This window comes from Solanum pennellii, chromosome 1 (genome assembly GCF_001406875.1).
Source record: "Solanum pennellii chromosome 1, SPENNV200".
NCBI lineage: Eukaryota > Viridiplantae > Streptophyta > Magnoliopsida > Solanales > Solanaceae > Solanum > Solanum pennellii.
This window is the reverse complement of record NC_028637.1, coordinates 72,987,154-73,008,719: the sequence shown is the minus strand read 5'-3', so window position 1 is coordinate 73,008,719 and position 21,566 is coordinate 72,987,154. Positions and strand designations below refer to the sequence as shown.

The window sequence follows — 21,566 nt, the reverse complement described above, 5'->3', positions numbered from 1 at the left end:
ATCAGGTGTCTAACCTCAAAAACGAGGTTTTTTGAACTATTTATAAAAAAAACAAAAAACCTAATTAAACAAGAATTCTAATTGCTGGAAATCTACTAAAACGCGGCTGGGTCGACGGACCTCGCAACGGACCGTCGTGGACTCCGTCGTCCCGTACTTGGTGCAATTTCTTCTGCTGCTTTCTTCATTCCCCTCGACGGCAAGTATGACGGACCGTCATAGGCACAACGGTCCGTCGAGGGTCTTCGTTCCAAAATACTTCAACTCTCGGAAACTGGGTACTGGGATCACTTCTCTGAACTTTACGACGAACCTGCAGGACGGACCGTCACAAGCTTCGTAATCCCACACTTGGTCAGACTTCCCCATCTTCCTTCAGCAGCTGCACTACGCTTCCACCTACGGACCGTCACAAGAACAACGGACCGTCATAAGCTCCGTAGGTGGTCTCTTCTGCATTTTTTCGCTCAAAATCTCCGCATTCAGCTTTGGACAGATTTCCTGCAAAACAAAGAGAAACTTATATCAAAATTAGCACAAAAAGGCTTTCGGACACACTAAACTTAAGGAAAAAGTATTAATTATACCGTGAAACCACGGTATATCAGAAGGTTGTTGTATCTTGGAGGGGAAAAGTCAAAGATAACTACTGATGGACCGGTGAAAACATTTGGTAGCGTGGGCTTGAATCTCCTTAAAGAGAGCGAGATATATGCACCTCAGCCTGAAGATATTTTATTATTTATTTCATTTTTAGTTGTAATCTTGTAATTTTTGTTACCTTGTAAGTTTTCACTAAAAACTATAAGGAGATTCATCATGGCAACAATTGAAAAAATCGCGGATGTCAAGATGGGAGACCTTAACAAGACATTTCGGTTCAATGGTAACCATTTTAAGAGATTGACGGGTAAATTACTTTTCTACTTATGTCTTCTCAATATGTGTTAATTTAGAAGAATTCTAATAAAAAGAAGACATCACCTTTATGAATGTTGATGAAACTCTTTCTCATCTAGATAAATTGGAAAAGTATGATGGCGATTTTTATAAATATCAGTATTATATTCTTAATTGTCTATCTGATAATTTTTATGATTATTATGATAGAACTTAGTCTATTGCAAAGAAAATTTAGAAGACATTTGCAGAGTAAGTATGATACCGAAGAGGCTGGAGAAAAAAAATATGTGGTTAGTAGATTTTTTTTGTTTACAAACACTGGACAATAAATTAGTGGCAGACCAAGTTAATGACTTTATCATGATTGTTGGAGAGCTTATCTCTGAGGAGGTTAAAATTGGAGATAACATTATTATTTGTGGCATAGTAGATAAACTTCCACCTTCTTGGAAGGAATTTCAAAAATCTATGTTCCACAAACAAAATAAAACCTCTCTTCAAACCTTGATAATGAAAATCCGCATGGAAGAAGAAGCAAGGGGCCAAGATGCACTTTTACAAATAGAAGATAACAACATCACATAAAAGGTACATTTAATTACTTCGAATAATGCTACTCTTGAAACTCATAAAAATACTTCTGTAAAGACTAAGAAAAAAAATTTAAGAAAAACAATGGTAGATCTTCCAAGAAAAATAATGTTAAAAATCACGAATTACAAAATCAACAAGTTCAGGAAAAGGGATCATGCCTTGTTTGTGGCAAGAGTGGGCACACTGCTCGATTTTGCAAATTCCAGAAACGTGGAACTAACCCTCAGGCAAACGTTATTGAATAACCTTTTGTGGCGGTGATTATCGACATAAATATGGTTGAGAATGTTTATGGATGGTGGGCTGATTCTAGTGCAAACCATCATGTCTGTTATGACAAACACTAATTTAAAAAATATACTAATTTTGAGGAGCCCAAAACTATCATGCTTGATGATGCTCATACTACTCTGGTGCTTGGAAAGGGAGATATCAAATTGTGTTTTACTTCTGGAAGGGTATTAACTTTAAAAGATGTACTTTATACTCCTTTAGTGAGAAAAAATTTTATGTCTAGTTTTCTTCTTAACAAAACAAACTTTAAACAGGTTATTGAATATGATTAATATGTAATTATGAAGAAGGTATTTTTGTGGGAAAGAGGTATGCATGTGATGGGATGTTTAATTTGAATGTTGAAATGAATAAAACTTCTACTTCTATTTATATGTTTTCTTCTACCAATTTTTGGCTTTCTCTTTTATGTTATATTAATGATCGTTATGTTGAAATCATGAATAGTTTAGAATTAATCCAAATGGTTAAAAAATAATTTGAAAAGTGTGAGGCTTGTAGTAAAGCTAAAATCACTAAAATGTCTCATTTTCAAGTTGAAAGAAAAACTGATTTGTTAGAATTAGTTCATACTGATATTTGTGAACTTGATGGAATTCTAACGCGTGGATGTAATAGATATTTTATCACTTTCTTTGATGATTTTCAAAGTTTACATACGTTTACTTGATGAAAAATAAAAGTGATGCTTTCGAAAATTTCAAAACTTATCTTCATGAGGTTGAAAATTAGTTTGGAAGAAAAATAAAAAGAAATAGAAGTGATAGAGGTCGTGAATATGAATCAAATGAGTTTAATTCTTTCGTTAAACTACTCCACCTTACTCTCCTTCATATAATGGAGTAGCAGAAAGGAAAAAATAGTATTTTGGTTGAATTGACTAATATCATGTTTATTGAGTCACATCCACCTTTAATTTTTATGGTGGAGTTATTTTAACTGTTTGTTATGTGTTGAATTGTGTGCCTCAGAAAAAGTCTAAATTGACATCTTTTTAATTGTAAAAAGGTTACAAGTCAAGTTTGGGATATCTAAGAGTTTGGGATTGTCTAGCCTTTGTGAGGCTAATGGATCCCAATATTACAAAGTTGGGTAAGAAAGTTACTACTTGTGCTTTTCTTGGTTATACTTCAAATAGTGCGACGCTATTTTTCATGAAAATAAATCTTCATCTGATTCTAATAATAGTGCGGTCAAATGATTGAACAAAATATTTTTTCACTACCTAGTTCTTATACTTCTACTTAGAAAATAAGTAAGTTGATGATTTTGAGATAAGAAATAGTAGAAGAGCTAGAGTAGAAAAAGATTTTGGTTTTGATTTATATGTGTTTAATGTTGGAGAGGACCTTCTCATATTGAAAGAAGAATTTTCTTCACATGATTCTATTTTTTTGGAAAGAGGCTTTAAATGATGAAATGGAATCATTAATTTCTAATAAAACTTGAAAAATAGTTGATTTACCACTGGGTTATAAAACTATTTGTTGCAAATAGTATTAAGGAAAAAATTAAAACCGGATGGATCTATTGATAAATACAAGGGTAGGTTAGTTACAAAAGGTTTTAAACAACTAGAAGGCCCAGAATTTTTTGATACTTTTTCTCCAGTAACAAGAATTACAACCATAAGACTTTATTGTTGTGGCTGCAATATTTTATTTGCAAATTCATCAAATAGATATAAAAATTGCTTTTCTAAATGGAGACCTGAATAAAGAAATTTATATGGATCAGCCCGAGTGTTTTGTTGAAGCATGCCAAGAAAGCAAAGTATGTAAACTTACTAAATTCCTATATGGCTTGAAACAGGCACCAAAGCAATGGAATGAAAAGGTTAATTCATGCATGATTGAAAATGGTTTTAAAACAAATGAGTGTGATAAGTTCATATATTACAAGTCTTGGAATAATTCACATGGGATTATTTTCCTATATGTTGATGATTTGTTGATCTTTTGCTATAACATGAATGTTATTGACAAAGCTAAAAGTGTTCTTACAAGCCATTTTGATATGAAAGATCTTGGTGAGATAAATTTTATTCTTGGAATAAAAATAACAAGAACATTTGAGGGAATTCTTCTTGACCAGTCACATTATGTTGAGAAAATATTTTTTAAAAAAATATAACTTTCATGATTACAAGCATGTTGCCACTCCTTTTGATTCAACTGTTCACTTATTTCTTGTTAAAAGTGAAAATGATGTAATAAATCAAAAGGAATATGCTAGTATAATCGAAAGTTTGAGGCATGTGACTGATTGCACAAGGCATGACATTGCATATGCAGTAGGAGTACTTGGCTGGTTTACAAGCAAGTCAGGTAATGAACTTTGGCATGCTTTAACAAGAGTTATGAGATAATTAATTGGAACGAAAAATTGTGGTTTGTTCTATAAAAAGATATCATGATGTACTTAAAAGCTTTTGTGATGCAGATTGAAATACTTTATCAGGTGATTCATGTTCTACCACTGATAATTTTTTTACTTTAGGTGGTGGTGCTGTTGGTTGAAAAAAAAAATGCAAATTGTAATTCCTAACTCTACCATGGAGGCTGAACTAATTGTTTTAGCTTCAGCTAGTGAGGAAGCGAATTGATTATTCGATTAATTGTTTGAAATTCCTTATTTTTAAAAACCAATTCCTCCTATTTTAATTCATTGTAATAGCACTATTGCAAGCGGTAGAGTTCAAAATCGTTATTACAACGGTAAATCCAGACCTATAAGGAGGAAGCACGGTAATGTAAGATCATATTTTACAAATGGTACCATTAATGTTGATTATGTCAAATCTTCCTTAACAAGAGAAAAGGTCTGGAGCACATCGAGGGGGATGAGGTTGATTCCTACAAATCTTTGAGTCATGTATGAGGAAACCCAACCTAGGGACTAAAGATCTTATAACCAGGTTCAAAGGGAAAAACTAATCATATGATGACCTGTTGTGAAAATGCACTATCTTTTTATTCCCTCCCTATGATGTCAATGCATTGTTTCCTGTAGTTTGTGAAGGTTGGGTTGATAAACTGTTAAAATGAATATTTGTGATCCATATTGGTGGAGTGTTAAGCTTATGGGAGCACTCTCGAGACGTTTCCCCTATGTGATGCGTGGAAATAGGTCGCCTTCTATAAGAATTTGGCTAATTCTCAAAAGCACTCATGAAACTTGATAACACAAAGCCATAACGTGTTGACTTTTAAAGCTCATATCAACACTTGATTATTATGTTTGAGAGTGATATTTTATTTCCCTTAAGCAGTTATAGTTCAAGTCCGAGACCACTACAACTCTGGAGTAAAAGTTATTGTTTCACTAAGTGGAGGTTTAATGCAGAGCACACCTTCATTATGCATGATAGTCTTCCTTCAGCTGATAAACTCTTTTGTGTGATATTAAAAATGAGTGGGGGATTTTTTGTCTTTAGAGCATTTTTAATATTAATTTTATATTAAGTTTCTCCTAAGGTCCTATGCTTATCTGCCTTAGTGAAGTAATGGAATGAATGATTAATTAGTTTTGTTGACCGTTAGTAGTATTTAACAAATGAATTATTTCTGCATTACTCCATTTTGGAGTTAGTGTCATATGCATCTCTACATTAGTGTATGTCATATGCATTTCAATAATGCAAAATGTTGTTGATGGCACTCAATTCCTTCATTATTTTTGTAACCTATGTAACTCGTAAGGTCATTAACTTCGCTATTTACTACACCTATTCATTAATAGTAAGACTTCATCTAGTGTAAATAGTGGTGGTCTTCATTTGGTTTGAGACATAACACACAAGAGAAAATATTGAGTGATAAAGTTTGTCAAAAACAGAGTTCTTATTAGTTGAAGAAATGTGTTCCTTTTTGTGGAGATTTGGAATCAACTCTTGTCCAGAGTTGTAGAGTTATTCTTTGTGAAGGTTGTTGTATCCTTGAGGGGACAAGTCAAAGTGGACTACTGCTGAACCGGTGAAAACATTTGCTGCAGTGGGCTTGAATTTCCTTTAAAAGAACGAGATATCCGCGCTTTAGCTGTAATAGATTTTATTTCTTTATTTCATTTTCAGTTGTAATCTTGTAATTTTTGTTATCTTGTAAGTTTTCACTAACATTTCTTGTGTGATTTTTTGTGTGTGTGTCTTCTGTTGTTTTTTTTTCTTTTTTCTTAGTTGATCTTTTTCTCTCTGTATTGTTTTCTTTTAAGTGGTGTTTTTTTCCCTTTTTTTCTTTTCTGTCCTATTTTTATTTTTTGTGCAGATTTGGTTGTTGTTTTTTTGGTAGAGTTTGATTATTGTATGTCCTTTTTTTTCTGGTTGTAGGTATAGTGTATATAATATAGTAGTGTATGTGTGTGTTGGGGTAGTGTGTGGAGTGTTGATTGGAGTGGAGTGTGTGCAGATGGTGGGGTTGTGAGTGGGGTTACGATGTGTATGGAAATGGGTAATGGGGTAGGTTATTTTTTAAATTTTTTAAATTTTTGTTGTGAATAAATAAAAAATATAATAATAACAATATCAACTAAAAAAATTAAATAACTATATAAAAAAATATTAAAATTAAAATCACTAATTTATTATTAAAATTTTGAATAGATTAAAAACAAAATGTACTTCAAAGTGTGACTCTATTTTTGTAGTTTTCATATCTTTAAACATAAGTTTACTAAAATAAGATCAAAATAAAATATTTAATTTAAATTTATAAAAATATTTAAGCTCTAAAAATGATGTAAAATTTTATGTTCAGTCAAAAATTACGTGTTTACAGATGGTATTACAAAAAAGATCACGTATTTAATTTCAACAAAAATATAAATTCGTATGAAATATATTGAAAATACAATTGACTAAATAAAAATATTTTCTTTGAAAATTTAAGTTTTTGACTGAGATAGTGACACACTCTAACACTTCGATAGTGTAAATTATAAAATTAAACAAGTAAACTGATCCATTAGAAACTCCAAACAATTTCATGGTATATATGAATTACACCAAAATCGCCTTTCTCAAAATTATGAACACTAGAAAACATCATATTTATTCTATTAAAATGGGGTAGGGGTAGGAGAAGGGGGAGGGAAAGGGGAAGGGCAATTAGTGAGCAAACTACAACATGGGGAATCAAACCTTCGTCGATAAATAAATCTTATGTAGTCCATTAACTGGGGTATGAAATAAATTCGAATTTCAATACAAACACTGATATATATATTCTTGTTGTTGAATAAATGTTACAACATATAATACATATACGGATAGATTAATATAGAAGAAGAAGGTAACTAGAAGGGGATGAGAAACTAGAACAGAGAAAGGGAATGCATAACCGTTCTTTCTAAAGCCTAGACCTTTTTAACAATAGTTAATTGGTCCTGGATCGATATCTCATCTAAAACTCTCCAACATTTTACTCGGTCCAATAATATCAACTTGATCAATCATATTTTCCGCGTCTAGGCCATAGGCCTCACGAAGTCATCGTGGTTCACAACAATACTTCTTCCCCACAAAAGAACCTTGTCCTCAAGGTTCATATCAAGAAACTCCATCTGACAACTTGGAGTATTATAAATTCCTTGGCTGCTACAGGCCAAAGCTATTATGAACAATATAGTGGTTTGGTTGGTAGCTTGATGATTCCAGAATTGACTCTAATATCTTCTCAAGATTGATCAAAAGAATAGCATGAAGAGTACTACTAGGATCAGCAGAAGCTCCAGAAACATTTGAAATGTGATACAGGAAATACTGCTCAACATAATTGGATCCATCGAGGCTAAAATCATCCTCCTTGAAATACTGATGAACTACGTTTGAAGCTCGCTCTCCACCAAATCTTTGCATTGCCACTAAGACTAGACGTAATATATGTCGTACATCCAACTCTATCAACTCAATGACACCATAGAAGGTGTAACCAATAGGGTGCACAACTTGAAGTTTTGATTTATAATTACTTCTTAATTTCAACACTTTCCACTCTGGTGACATGGCCTCAAGTGTAGCAGGCTGCATTCCACTATTGACATTTGCAGCGACAACACAAGAATGTATCTTGGAATCCACAACACCAATTATAACAAGCCCCTTAAAGTCAAATTCATTCGCAATTTCAAGATATTGCTCAAGTTGGGATAGTAAAGCTCTGAAACATGTTTTTGGAAGTGGTCGTGGCAGCCAAGGTTGGCCGTTATGTCTACCCAGTTTGCTACTGGCATTTCATCCAACAATTTGCTACTCGATTTTCAATACAAACACTGATATATATATTGTTATCCTTGAATACAAGTTACATCTTGTAATAAATAGCACAAAGTAATAACTTACTAATTACAGATAGATTAACATAAAAGAAGGTAACTAGAAGGGGATGAGAAACTAGAATAGAGAAAAGTGATGAGAAATGCCAAAGTTTCGATATAATTTGCATAACGGTTCGTTCTACTCCGTAGACCTTTTTAACAATAGATAATTGAGTCTGGATCCCATATAAAACTCTCCAACATTGTATTCGCCCCAATAATATTAACTAGTTAAGTCATATTTGCTGCGTCTAGGCCATAGGCCCTCACGAATTCATCGTGGATCACAACAGCTACGTACTAAAATACTGTTACATAATTAAAATCTAATCATGAAATTAAAATCTAATCATGCAGGACACCTTCTAAATATTTTTATCCTTGAGACCTGGATAATATTTCAGTTTCACATTTCTATATTTTGGTACAACACCAACATTATCCTTAGAAGAAACTAATGGAACAATCAAAGAGTCAACTTGAGGTCCGAAACAAAAAAAGCCAACGAAACCCTATATTTAGTTTGATCCACAAGAACTCGATGATAAACCGATGGGAATTCACCATTAGAGAGTATATAAAGAAGATCACATGCGATTAGGGCATCGTTGAAAACCGGAGCAATTGAAGTTCATCCTTGGTCTTTTTTCAAGATCTGAAGACCCTTTGTATTATTTGTTAATGAATCTGTGTGAGGAGCTAACCGTAGTGCATGGTTAGGGTTAGGACAACATGGATATGAATTTAATAGTAGGGCTTCTTCAAATTCAAATGAATTAATTGAATGTTCTAGAGATGGTTGTTAGTAGTTGAGGATGAACATGCAGAGTTGAAATGATAGAACTTTCATATTTTTTTTGATAATTTTCCATCAGATCACTGCAAGAACCATCACAATTAATCAATTAAAGAACCATTATATTACACCCCGCATCTCAAATTATTTATCGTGATTTTTCTAAAGTAAAATTGTCTCAAATTATCTACATAATTAAATTTATGATTAGTATGAGAGAAATATAATTATTGGGTAGAATTATCTATCAAAGAACTGAATTATATAAATATTTATTGTATCATTAATGCATATAAGTAGATTCACATAAACTATACCCATGTACTTACAAAAAATTTTGATTATCATGTGTCTAAAGTTCCTTATCATGATCAAGTGGAGAATTTACAATTTTTAACCCTTCATGCCGTATGAACTTTGAGAAAAAGGTGTAATTCAAGTTATGCCATGGCTGGTGGCGCCATTAGTTGATCTCATGACCTTCACCTTTTGTTCAGCGGGCAAGGAAAAGAGTCGTCTTGCCTAAGATTCAATTTTATCAAAAAGTTCTAAAGAAATGTCATCATTACAACGTGAAATATTCCCCATGTTTTACATGCATGGCCCATAAGTTCCACAACATTAGGGGCTAAAAGATCAAATATTGGTACGTTAGAGTTTTTGTCATTATTACTAGTTGGGACATTATTGATTTTAGACCATAAATGAGAATTTGGGACTTCTTGGATTGACCGAAGATATATGGGAAGAATGTGTTGAAGGCTTAGAGGTTCTTTGCAAGCTTCTTCAAGAGTAGAAGTAGCCCTTATTTTGGACTTTTGAGGAAAACAAATATTGCATAATAAGTTTATAGTTTTTTTTTTTTTGGAATATATATAGGGTCGGAAAATGACCTTTTTACCAATGGATTGATTGCTCTTTTTTGGAATATGTGTTCTTTATAAGTAGGTTCTCAATTTTATCAGATTAAGCTATCCTTTAATCATATATTTTGAATCAAACATTTAAATATTTTCTTTAAATATCGATTTGACTTACATTTACGATCATACATTTTAATTATTCCTTTAAATATATGTTTGACATAGATTTTGAATCAATACATCTAAAAAATTCTTTTAAATATCCGTTTAACTTATATTTTGGATCAGTGTACTAATTATCCTTAACTTTATCGAGTACATCGTGCAATTGCATCGTCTAATGATTTTACGTCCCTCAAAAGAGTAAGGTTTTAGGCTTTTTAGACATTCATTTACAATTTTTTAAGCAAAAATATATTGCATGTTTAAACACATTTTTTTTCAAATCATGTCAGAACTGAAAATTTTCAAGTTTCAAATATTGACTTCAAATTTAAGATCAAAGCGGAGCAAATGATAGGGTCAATAACAGAGAAGGGCTTAAAATGTCCCTTATGTTTTTTAATTGGTACAAATTACTCTTCATCCATCTATCGGTCCTAAAATCCCCCTGATATCCACCTTTCTATTCAAAAATACTCTTTTATCTAATAGATTATACTCCCTCCAATCTCAAAAAGGATAACCTAGTTTGACTTGAAACGGAGTTTAAGAAAAAGAAATAAGACTTTTTAATCTTGTGTTTATAAATTAAAGTTATGTTAAATGTATCAAAATGCCCTTTAATCTTGTGGTCTTAAACATGTCACATGGAAATTTAAAGTTAAATTGTTGTCAAAAAAGGAAAGTGGTTATTTTTTTTTGTGAACAAACTAAAAAGGAAGTGGGACACATTTGAAATGGAGGGAGCACTCATTAGATAAATAGAGGGTAGTAAAATTGTACGAAATCTCATAGTTGAAGGACATTTTAGGCCCTTTTACGTTAAAAAAATTTAAAATTAGTGAATAAATAAGCTTACATGATTGACTTAATTTTGGATTTCATAGTAAATTTAAAATTATAAAAAGGTTAGGTTTCTAAACTCTACAGTCCTCCCTCCCCGGCTCTTCATTTCGTATCTCTTACAAAAAAGATTCCTATTTGGATCTTGTTCATCATTTTTTAAATTTATGACAAACAAGTGAGAGAAAAAGGAGGAAAATAATGATACATTCATATAGAAATAATGAGTTCAATAAAAGATGACTTAATTAAGTAAATATGTACAAATAATATTTTTTTCTTTTCTGGGTACCCAAAATTAAAAAAAAAATCATTTCTCTTATCCCCACTCTCATCCCATCACGACAATATTAATAACTTAATACTAATTAAAAGAATATAAATATGTTAATTCATTTAAAGTTTGAGTCCTGGATATCCTAATTAAGAATAAGAGATTACAAAAAGGAATAAAAGAGAAAATGAAAAAGTCATTTGAATAATTGAGAGAAAATTTTATATTAATGAAAACAATAATTATTTTACATGGACAATCAGTGGGGGTAAGTAAGGATTTTAGTTGGATCCTCATTTATGAGTTTGGTTACGTTACAATAAATTGGGATCGATATAAAATAGGTCAATAGGAAGATCTCATGAAATTAATTATTTTTTCAAAATTATTTTCAATTGTATCTGGTAAAAATTTGAATCCAAAGTGGTTTTATAGAAAAATAAATTTTAAAAATATAATTTATTATTTATTTGAGAAGGGTTTAAATTTGTACCAATCACATTAAGCAATATAATAAATAAATATTTAATAATTTTAATTTAATGGAGCTACTAAAAATAAGGCCAAATATGAGTCAAAGAATTTTCATCGAGGGTATTTAGCCGAAAGGTGGACGTAAGGGGTATTTTAAGGGTGATAGGTGGATGGAAGGTAATTTTGAACCAACTCAAATACTTGAGGGGCATTTTAGACCCTTCAACGGAGACGAGCTTAAAGCTTAATTTCATAAGCTATGGCGTGTATGCACGCGCGCGTGTGTACGTGTGTGCACGCATGTGTGTAGTGTGTGTAAAGGGTTTATACATATTTATACACTATGCATACATTATTATACAATGTTGATTATATTTTCATCTATTTTCATACGTTTTGCATTATATATTTAAAAAAAAAAGAAAAAAAAAAGACCCAACTAGCTCAATTTTCACCAAATAACTCAAATTTTAACCACAATTTCAAAATGACATTCTCAACCAACATAGTCACCCCAAATTTGATATTCAAATCAAGACACACATGATATATAGCAATAACTACTGTGGACTGTGGATTCAATAGTCAAGCTCCATATACAAATGAACCCAACACTTTTGATGTGTAACTTAAATTATATTCAAACTTCCCATAAGTTGCAATAAACAGTAGGTCTAAATTTATAATTTTAAAAATACAATAGATTCAATACTAAATAAATCATAAAAACTAAAAATCATTGAGTTAAATTAGAAGTTCCTCACTAACAATAACACCCACTTAAAACAAATCTCAATTTTAAAAATCTAATTTCTTTGAACTCAAGCTTTGAAGCTTCTTTAATGAGTTCCAATGTAACTTTTCGATTGTTCTTCAATATATCAGTCACCATTAAATGTTTTCAAAGAATTCAACCAAGAAAAATAATGGAGTAATAAAACATCTTATTGAAAATTAGCTAACTAGTCAAAATTTCAAACATAATTGTTAAAAATAACAACACTTTAAAATGATTATTTAAAATGTCACTACAGCAATATTTTTAAAAAAACTAATATATCCTAAATTAGTTCCTAATTTATTTCACATTAGTCACATATTCTCTCTCATATATTATTTTTATAGCAAATTATATATTTCTAATTATCCTCCTAAAATACATTATATTGTCACTCCTCATCAATTTCACTTTCTCTCTATTCATTAATTTTATTCTCCTTCTTGTTCTTTCAGATTCTTTCTTTTTCCTTTTTTATTAAAATGGAAAAATATCAAACAAATTTTTTGTATCATATTCTCATTTAATTGGATAACTTTCTTTTGATTTGTATTTATTGGGTTAATATCAGATATTTTTAGTTTAAATATGTATTTTCTTTGACCGTTTATGTATTCTTGTTTCTAAATTTATTCAACTTCAAAATTATTTATTTAGTAAATTTCCTATTGAGTATGATTTTAAGTAGATCTTGTTACTATCTAGGTAGGTTTTATATTTTGGTGTTTACATTTTTTTAATTTAACTTAATATTTAATTTCATACTTAATTTTATGTTCATATTAGTATTGTCAGTTGTATTTTTTATATGTCAATTGTATTTTCAGAATACTGTATTTATTTAAATAAAATTATAGACGATTAAAATGATATATATTCTTACTTAAATTGTATTCATATTAGTATATATGTTGTATATTTAACCTTTAATTATATCTTTCAACCATATTATATTTATTTAAGCATATTGTATCAATGTGCATTCAAAATAATCATTTTGTATGTTATATTTAAATTCAGTTATCAACTGTATTTGTATTCAATAATAACTGTATTTTGTGTGTTTTATATCAATTTTTTGTACTCGTGTAATTTTATTTTTAGCTTTTGATTAAATAAAAAAAATATTCTAAACAACTTTTATATTTTAAAAGTTGTATCTCGAAAATTGTATTCAAAAAGTTGTTTCCTAACTGTTGATTAAATTCATTATTCACTTTTATTTGTAACTTTCTATTTAAGAAAAGTTGTATTCTAACCTAATTTGTATTCCAAAAATTGTATTCTATTCTATAAGTTGTTTTCTATAATTGTTGAACAAATTTGCATTCCCAACAAATTAATACTTCAATCATTCAATATATACAATCATTATAATTCAATATAGAATAGGGATAACATCATCAAAGTTATATTCAAAATAAATTTATATTCTAATAATCTAATACATAATATCATCAAATTTGTATCCAAACTTATTTGTATTCCTATTATTCAATTTACAATATCACAACAATAAAGTTGTTTTTGAATAAAATTTGAGAAAATCTACTCTCATGGTGCATCACACCAAATTTTGATGAATTGTTTGAGATCATACGAGATCGATCATATCTTGAAAAATAAATTTGATTTTTTGATTGTATATCTCAACCGATTTCTTTGATCATTCATTGATTTCGAGTTTATAGGAACACCGACGATGAATTGCTTCACTTTTTTATTTCAAAATTGCTATCCAAATCTATCAACAATTTTGAATTTTCCAAGAAAAACGATGAGGATCATATACAATTTAAATTTTAACTACGATGCACATAATTTTGATCGTTATATAATTTTGTATTTTTTAAGAGAGAAGGTTGATGAACTTTTTTTTTTACAACTAATCCATGACTCTTGACAAATAAAAATAAAAATTCTTAGAGGAGTTTTGTCCATAAATGATGATCAATCGACATGACTTCTATGAAGAATGAGGATTATCGATGGAGAATCAAATATCGATAACGGGATCTGAATAACAATTGATTAATTCAAAAAAAATTATTCAACGAAGAGTGAGGCAAATAAAAAAACTTCAATTCATTTTCAATGTAGTTACTCGAAAATGGTCATTGAAAATATGTAAAACAATGGTGAAAGGTGTATGAAAGAACAAGAGAGAGATGACATTTCATATTTTTCCAATTGTAAGTAATTAATAATTAGATATTTAAGCGATTTTTTGCTTTTTTAAAATATTTCTCCCGTGATTTCTCCATTCTGATATTTAAAATTTGTATTCTTCTAATTATATAAATTGAATAAATACAAAAGTCAGTCTTATAGCAAATCAAAATATTGTCATTTTAAATAAATATTAAAAGTGTTGACAAGAGATCCTATTAAATGTTAAAATTATTATTTTGAAAATTTTCCCATTTCAATTTAGAACAATAAGGATGGAAAATATGAGCTCGTTTTTGTTTATAATGTTGGGCCGATTGACATGTCCATGTAAACATCAAGTGCTAATTTCAACAATTATATATTTTGTCTGAGTTGCCTTTTGGATAGACTATATCTAGTGAGTGCATATCACCTCTTTCCTCTTTCGCGCACCTCTCTTGTCCCTCTACTTCTTTATATATGTGCTCCGCAATTTCATGTATCTATGTATCTAGCATGAACCGATATATTTAATATATTTGAGTGTATCAGTTTCATCTAGTGTGCTCGATATTTAATATTTAGTGTATCCAAGAAATTTTGCAGCTACCTGCCAGATATTTTTCTACGATTTCACATAATGGAAATTTTCAGCTACGTAAAAGTTAAATAATCACAAATGTATTATGCATACCAACATTGTAATTTAGTATTTTGTCCGTGAGCAAACTCACAAAAGAATTGAACTACTGTATCCTTTTCCCTATATACGATGTGTTTCAGAAACTCTTGTTCGGAAAGGTCAAGAGGACTAGTAGAGTAGTGTACGGGTTATATGTGATGGACCGGAAAACAAAGCCACAACAAGACAAGGTTAAAATAATGTTTTTAACCAAAAAAGGGAATGAAGGCCTATAACTTCGGGACAAGAGACTAGGGCATGTTCCTATGGTGTTCTTAGAAAAATAAAAGATTTTAGACTTGTAGTAACTTTACTATTGATCAATGTATCATATGTCCTCAAGCTAGACAGACCAGCATTCAATTTCCTATAATTCACACTACAGTAGATCATGTGTCTAATTTAGTGAATATGGATGTATTGGGCCCATATAAGGTGAGTACTCATAACGGAATGAGATTTTTTTCTCACTTTAGTGAATGTCAATCTAGATGGACATGTACTTTCTTAATTGCTTTAAAGTATGATAAAATTATTTTTCTGAAATAATTTTGGAAAAATCACTCCACATACACATTTAAAAGATGATATTACGGGTTTTACACCTACTTTTTAAAATCTCGCTTATAACGATTTAATTACGGGTTATAACATATCATTATTTATTTATAAATTAATTAAATTTTACTTTATTAAATAATTAATATTTTTATATTATTATTAGATGATTTAAATAAAGAAGACACCATAATTATCTCTTACACAATTATAGAGATTTACATTGATTCATGTTACTTTTTTATAGTCACATGTCGGATTGACATTGATTCATCTTCTTTTTTTTACACTGTCATTATCTCTTACACCATTTTAGGGATAACATTAATATTAGAGAATCAATTGTCATTATCTCTTACATTATTTTAGGAATTTTTTTCTTCCAGCTTTAACACCCCTATTCTTTCTCAAAACGAATTGTTTGTTTTGAACGAAAGAGTTTTTCCAATTAAAGTGACATTTCAAAAAGGAATTATTTTTTTATTCAGAGTCGCCACTTGAATTGAGTTGTGGTGTTCCAAGTCACCTTTTGTTTAATACCTAATCAAAAGGAAATAATTCTTTGTTTGGTCTGCAACCAGAAATTAAGGTAAGAAATTCTGTTGACCGAGGGGAAGGTATTAGGCATCTCTCGAGTCTCGTTGTTCTAGCACGGTCTCTTTAATTGACTTATACTTATTTTTATTATTTTTGAATATATTTTATAGGTCATGACTTATTTGTTTTATATTGATGAACTTTCATTTGGTCTCAACCTAGATACGTAATTGCATTCTTGGTCATGATGCTAAGAGGCATAACTATCTTCTTCTCTCGAGTACCTCACACCTAATAATTCCAATGTACACCTCTTGATTTAAATTAATGAAAGTTTAATTATTAAAACAATTTAGCCAAGGTGCGTAACCGCATCCTTGAAATTATCTTAGTGTCTCAAAAAAGATGTGTAACCACATTCTTAAGTGAAACATATATATTTAACGTGCCAAAGTGTTCGATCTAACGTTAAACATATATATTATTTCCTTATAAAGACAAAACAAATAAATTAAAATACTAAACTTCTAGATTAAATTTTAGACCAATTTTATGTCATTTTTATTTTTTACTATTCTTAAAGTTGATGCCAAAATTAAAAATAACTTTCTAACTCAACAAAGCAATACTGAATCGTAAAAATAAATATCATTTTTTTGATTGATAAAATAAAAACAAATAATTTTAATCTATTTACTTATTTTAATATCATTTTTATCTTTTACTATTCTTAAGGTTTACGTCAAAATTAAACATAAATTTTCTAATAAAACAAAATAATACTGAATCATAAAAACAAATCTCATTTTTTATTGATAAAATAAAATAAAATAATATAAATCTACTAACTTATTTTATCCTAACAATTCTTACTTTATTATTATTGTCTAAATATAGAAAAGAACAATGTCACCACATTTTATTTTAAAGAGGTTACAACTAATGGATAGAAGTAAATAAATAGAAAATAATCGTCAATTAATGCTACATTCATTAAATAAACAAAGATATAACTCTTTAACCCCATATTCATTTTAATCAAATAATAAATAAAACAAAATTATAATTAAACTAATCATAAAAATTACAACAAATTTCATAAATAAATTAACGATTTAAGGCAAAGTTATTCCTAAAAAAAAAGTTTTGAAAAACCTTGACGGAATGTCGATTAAAAATATCCATAAATTTTTGTAGATTGTATGGGGTGATATATGTATTGTATTGATATGAAAATAAACAAAATTTAGGAAAAGATATGAATGTGTTAGGCAAATTTTTGAAAGAAAATAAAAAGGAAATGAAGTTTTATAAAAAAAAATTCTTGTGCAGATTTTTTTTTATGTTGCTCATCTATTTTATGTTTTCTTCTCCTTTTTCCATTCTATTTTGTATGTATTAGTATGTATATATTAATAGTAGTGTACTAGTGTAGGTGATGTGGGGGAAGATGTGAGGAGTTGTGTGTAGTGGGTTGAGGGAAATGGGTAGTAATGGAGTTAAGGAAGGTTATTATTAATAATTAATATAAAAATTATAATAAGAAGAATATCATCTAATTATTAAAATAAAATAATAATTGAATAGCTAATATAAAATTATAATTAAGAAAGATTAGTCTAAACAAAAATCAAAATAAATTTTTTTGGTTTCAAATTTTTAAAATAAACTAATTAAAATAAGACAAAACTTAAATATCTAAAAGAAATATTTAAGGAATAAAAAAAATAGTGTAAAACCTTATCTTCAACCAAATATTACGTGTCTACAGTTTGCCCCTCTATGACTGGAAATACGAAGTGTTTTTAGACAAAGAAGTTGACAAAACGACAAGTTTTGAACGGACTCTTATTTAAAAGAAAAATATGCGACCGTGTCCTTGTTTTGGACTGCCTACATATCCCGGGTTGTAAGGGAATCAAGTCATGTGCAGTTCAAGGAGATGAGGTGATAAATTCAAAGTTAAGTGAGGTTCCATTGAGGCTCCATATTTCGGATCTTCTCCTTATTTACATAAATATGAAAACTAATAGTCGAAAGGAAAATAAATGTACAAGCTCCTATCTATGCAACGTTTTCTTGAGTCTTCACTTGAATCTTGACTTTAAGATATCACCCTGATTTTTGGGTGAGTATCCTAACCTTGAATTGGATTTGAGGTTGAACTTGCCACTTAGATTGAGCTTTTGACACTATTCATTGAAGATGTGAAGAAGTCAGCTTTTGACACTATTTATTGATCGGAACCTGACTAGTAAAAGATGTGAAGAAGTCAGGTTGTTACATGCATTGAAGAAGTTGATTCTGACCATCATGAGATTGATTATTCTAAAAAAGATTTGAAACTTTGTTCTTGAGTTTCAAATTCATGTTTCGCTTAAGGAAACCTAAAAACCATCACCAATAAAAGAAATAAACAAAATTTTTGCCCAGTTTTCATTGGGAAAAATTTGTAAGTTATTAGCAAATGTGAATGAATATAAATAAATAAACTCAGACTAGGAAGTGTTTATTCTACAAGAAAATAACCAAATTCCATTATGTGGGAAGGTCCTACTAATCTCATTATCCAGGAGGGTCCTTCTAGTCCCATTATTCAAGAAGGTCATTGTTATACTTTATCCCATTATCCAGGAGAGTCCTGCTAATCACATTATGAGGAGGGTTCTGCTAATCCCATTATTCAGGAGAGTCCTGCTAATCACATTATGAGGAGGGTTCTGCTAGTCCCATTATCCAGGAGAGTCCTGCTAATCACATTATGAGGAGGGTTCTGCTAGTCCCATTATCTAGGAGGATCCTGCTAATTTAATTATGTAGGAGGGTCTTTCTAGTCCAATTATTCAGGAGGGTCCTTCTAATCCCATTATCCAGGTGGGTCCTGCTCCCATTATCCAGAAGGTCCTGCTAATTCCATTATTAGGAGGGTACTTCTAGTCCCGGTATCCAAGAGGGTCCTGCTAATCTCATTATCCAGAAGGGTACTGCTAGCCCCATTATCCATGTAGATTCTGCTAATCCTATTATGAGGAGGGTCCTGCTAGTCTTATTATACAAGAGGGTCTTGCTAATCCCATTATCCAGGTGGGTCCTGCTAATCCCATTATAATAGGTTCCTGCTAGTCTCATTATCTAGGAGGGTCCTGCTAATCACATTATGAGGAGGGTCCTTTTATTCCCATTATCCAGGAGGGGCCATCTAATCCCATAATCTATGAGGGCCTTGCTAGTCCCATTATCCAGGTGGGTCTTGCTAATCTAATTATGAGGAGGGTCCTGCTAGTCACATTATCCAAGAGGTTTCTGCTAATCCCATTATATAGGTGGGTCCTGTTGATCTCATTATCTGAATCAACATGCTTAATTAAAACGAGATAGATGAAAAACCCTCAACAAACATTCTATATGAGCTAGCCAAGCCCAAGAAACTCTTAATATTAGTTGGACACGTGGGTTTAGGCCAACTTTCAACTTCTTTTATCATTTGGGTATCCACTATTATTCCATCACCAGAAACTATTTGGCTTAAGAAGGCCACACACTCAATCCAAAAACTCACACTTGGAGAACTTGGCATACAACTCCTTATCTTTTAAAGTGTGAAGGACTATTCTGAGGTGACTAACATGATATTCCATATTCCTTGAACTGAATAATATGTCATCAATGAAGAGGATAACAAATATATCTAATGAAGGCTTAAAGACTTTGTTCATAAGATCTATGAACATAGCTGGTGCATTAGTCAAATCGAACGATATGAAAAAAAAACTGATGGCAGCCTGTTCTAAGATCAAATTTTATCTCATATATTGTTCTCATACATTTTTCTAAAATTTGTCTTTGGAATATCACATTCCCTAACTTTCAACTGATGCCATCCCGATCTGAGATTAAATTTTGAGAAGTAAGAAGCACCCTGATGTTGGTCGAAAATATCATATATCCTTGGAAGAGGATACTTATTCTTGATGGTAACCTTATTCAATTTGTGGTAGTCTATACATATACTAAGGAAACCATCCTTCTTTCTCACAAACTAGACTGGAGCACCCCAAAGTGAGTCACTTGATCGAATAAAACCCTTATCTAACAGTTCTTTCAATTGTTCCTTCAACTCCTATAGCACTACCGGTGTCATTCTATATGGCTGAATATAGATAGGACGAGTATCTGGAATGATGTCTCTACCGAAGTATATTTCTCTCTAAGGAGGGACTCCGGGAAGATCAGTAGGAAAGGCTTGTGAAATCTCTTTTACTATAGGAACTGATAGAAGGGAAGGTACCGCAACACTTGAGTTATCAACTCAGACTAAGTATTGAATACATCCTTTTAAAACTAACTTACTCTCCTTAATATACAAAATTAAATGACCCTTAGGCACAGATGAACTACGACTCCACTCTATGACTGGCTCATTAGGAATCTAAAACTTGACAACTCGGGTTCTACAATCTATTGATGCATAACATGAATGAAGCCAGTCTATATCTAGCATGACATCAAAATCTACAATGTCAAACTTTACTAGATCAGTGATGGTATTCTTCTGATTGATAAAAATAGGACAATCAGGATAGACTATTTCCGCTAGAATAGACTCTCCGACAGAGGTAGAAACATAAAAAGGTTCAGAATGTTTTTGAGGAAGAACCTCAAAGTGATTTGCAACATAAGGAGTTACGAAAGATAAATGTGCTCCTGGGTCTAGCGAAGAATAAATATCAAAAGAAAAGACTTTGATCTTACCAATGACAACATCTTGATGGTTCTCATGTTCTTGGCGTCTAGTGATTGCATAGAGGCGGTTTTCCCCTCCGCCAGTAATAGAAGTTGCACCTCTATGTGCAGCCTTGTCTTGTGGAGCAACTGATGAAGATTGAGCTCTCTTACTCTGATTTCCAGTACCTTACCTGTTCTTAGGGCACTCTTTCATGAATTAACCCACTTGACTACACTTAAAGCAACATGTTTGGCTATCACGACATTACCTGGGTGGTAAATACCATACCTAGACATGCACTAGCCCATCTATCTCCTTGTGCCACACTTTCTTGAGACTTCATAGTCTAGATCTGTAGTTCTGCGAATTCAAGGCATGATGCTCACCTTCATTTCTAGGTGCACGAGCACTAGATAATGCTGGTGCAGGGCCCATTTGTTTCTTGAACTGTGACCGATTCGAAACCACCCTTCTGCTACCTAGACTCATTACTAGTCTAAGCTTTCTTGATTTATACTCTTCTCTCAGCTTCTCCTCTTCCACTTTCTGCATATAAACCTTCAATTTGGATACGTCCATATCACCGATCAATGTTGCAACTCTTCCCTTTTTGCTTGATGCA

The 21,566-nt window shown here is 31.0% G+C and overlaps 1 pseudogene; it reads right to left on the bottom strand.

Moving 5' to 3' along the window:
- Nucleotides 1-8,438: 8,438 nt before the first annotated feature.
- The window catches only part of LOC107022893, a 13,157-nt pseudogene continuing 29 nt past the window's right edge, over nucleotides 8,439-21,566 (bottom strand).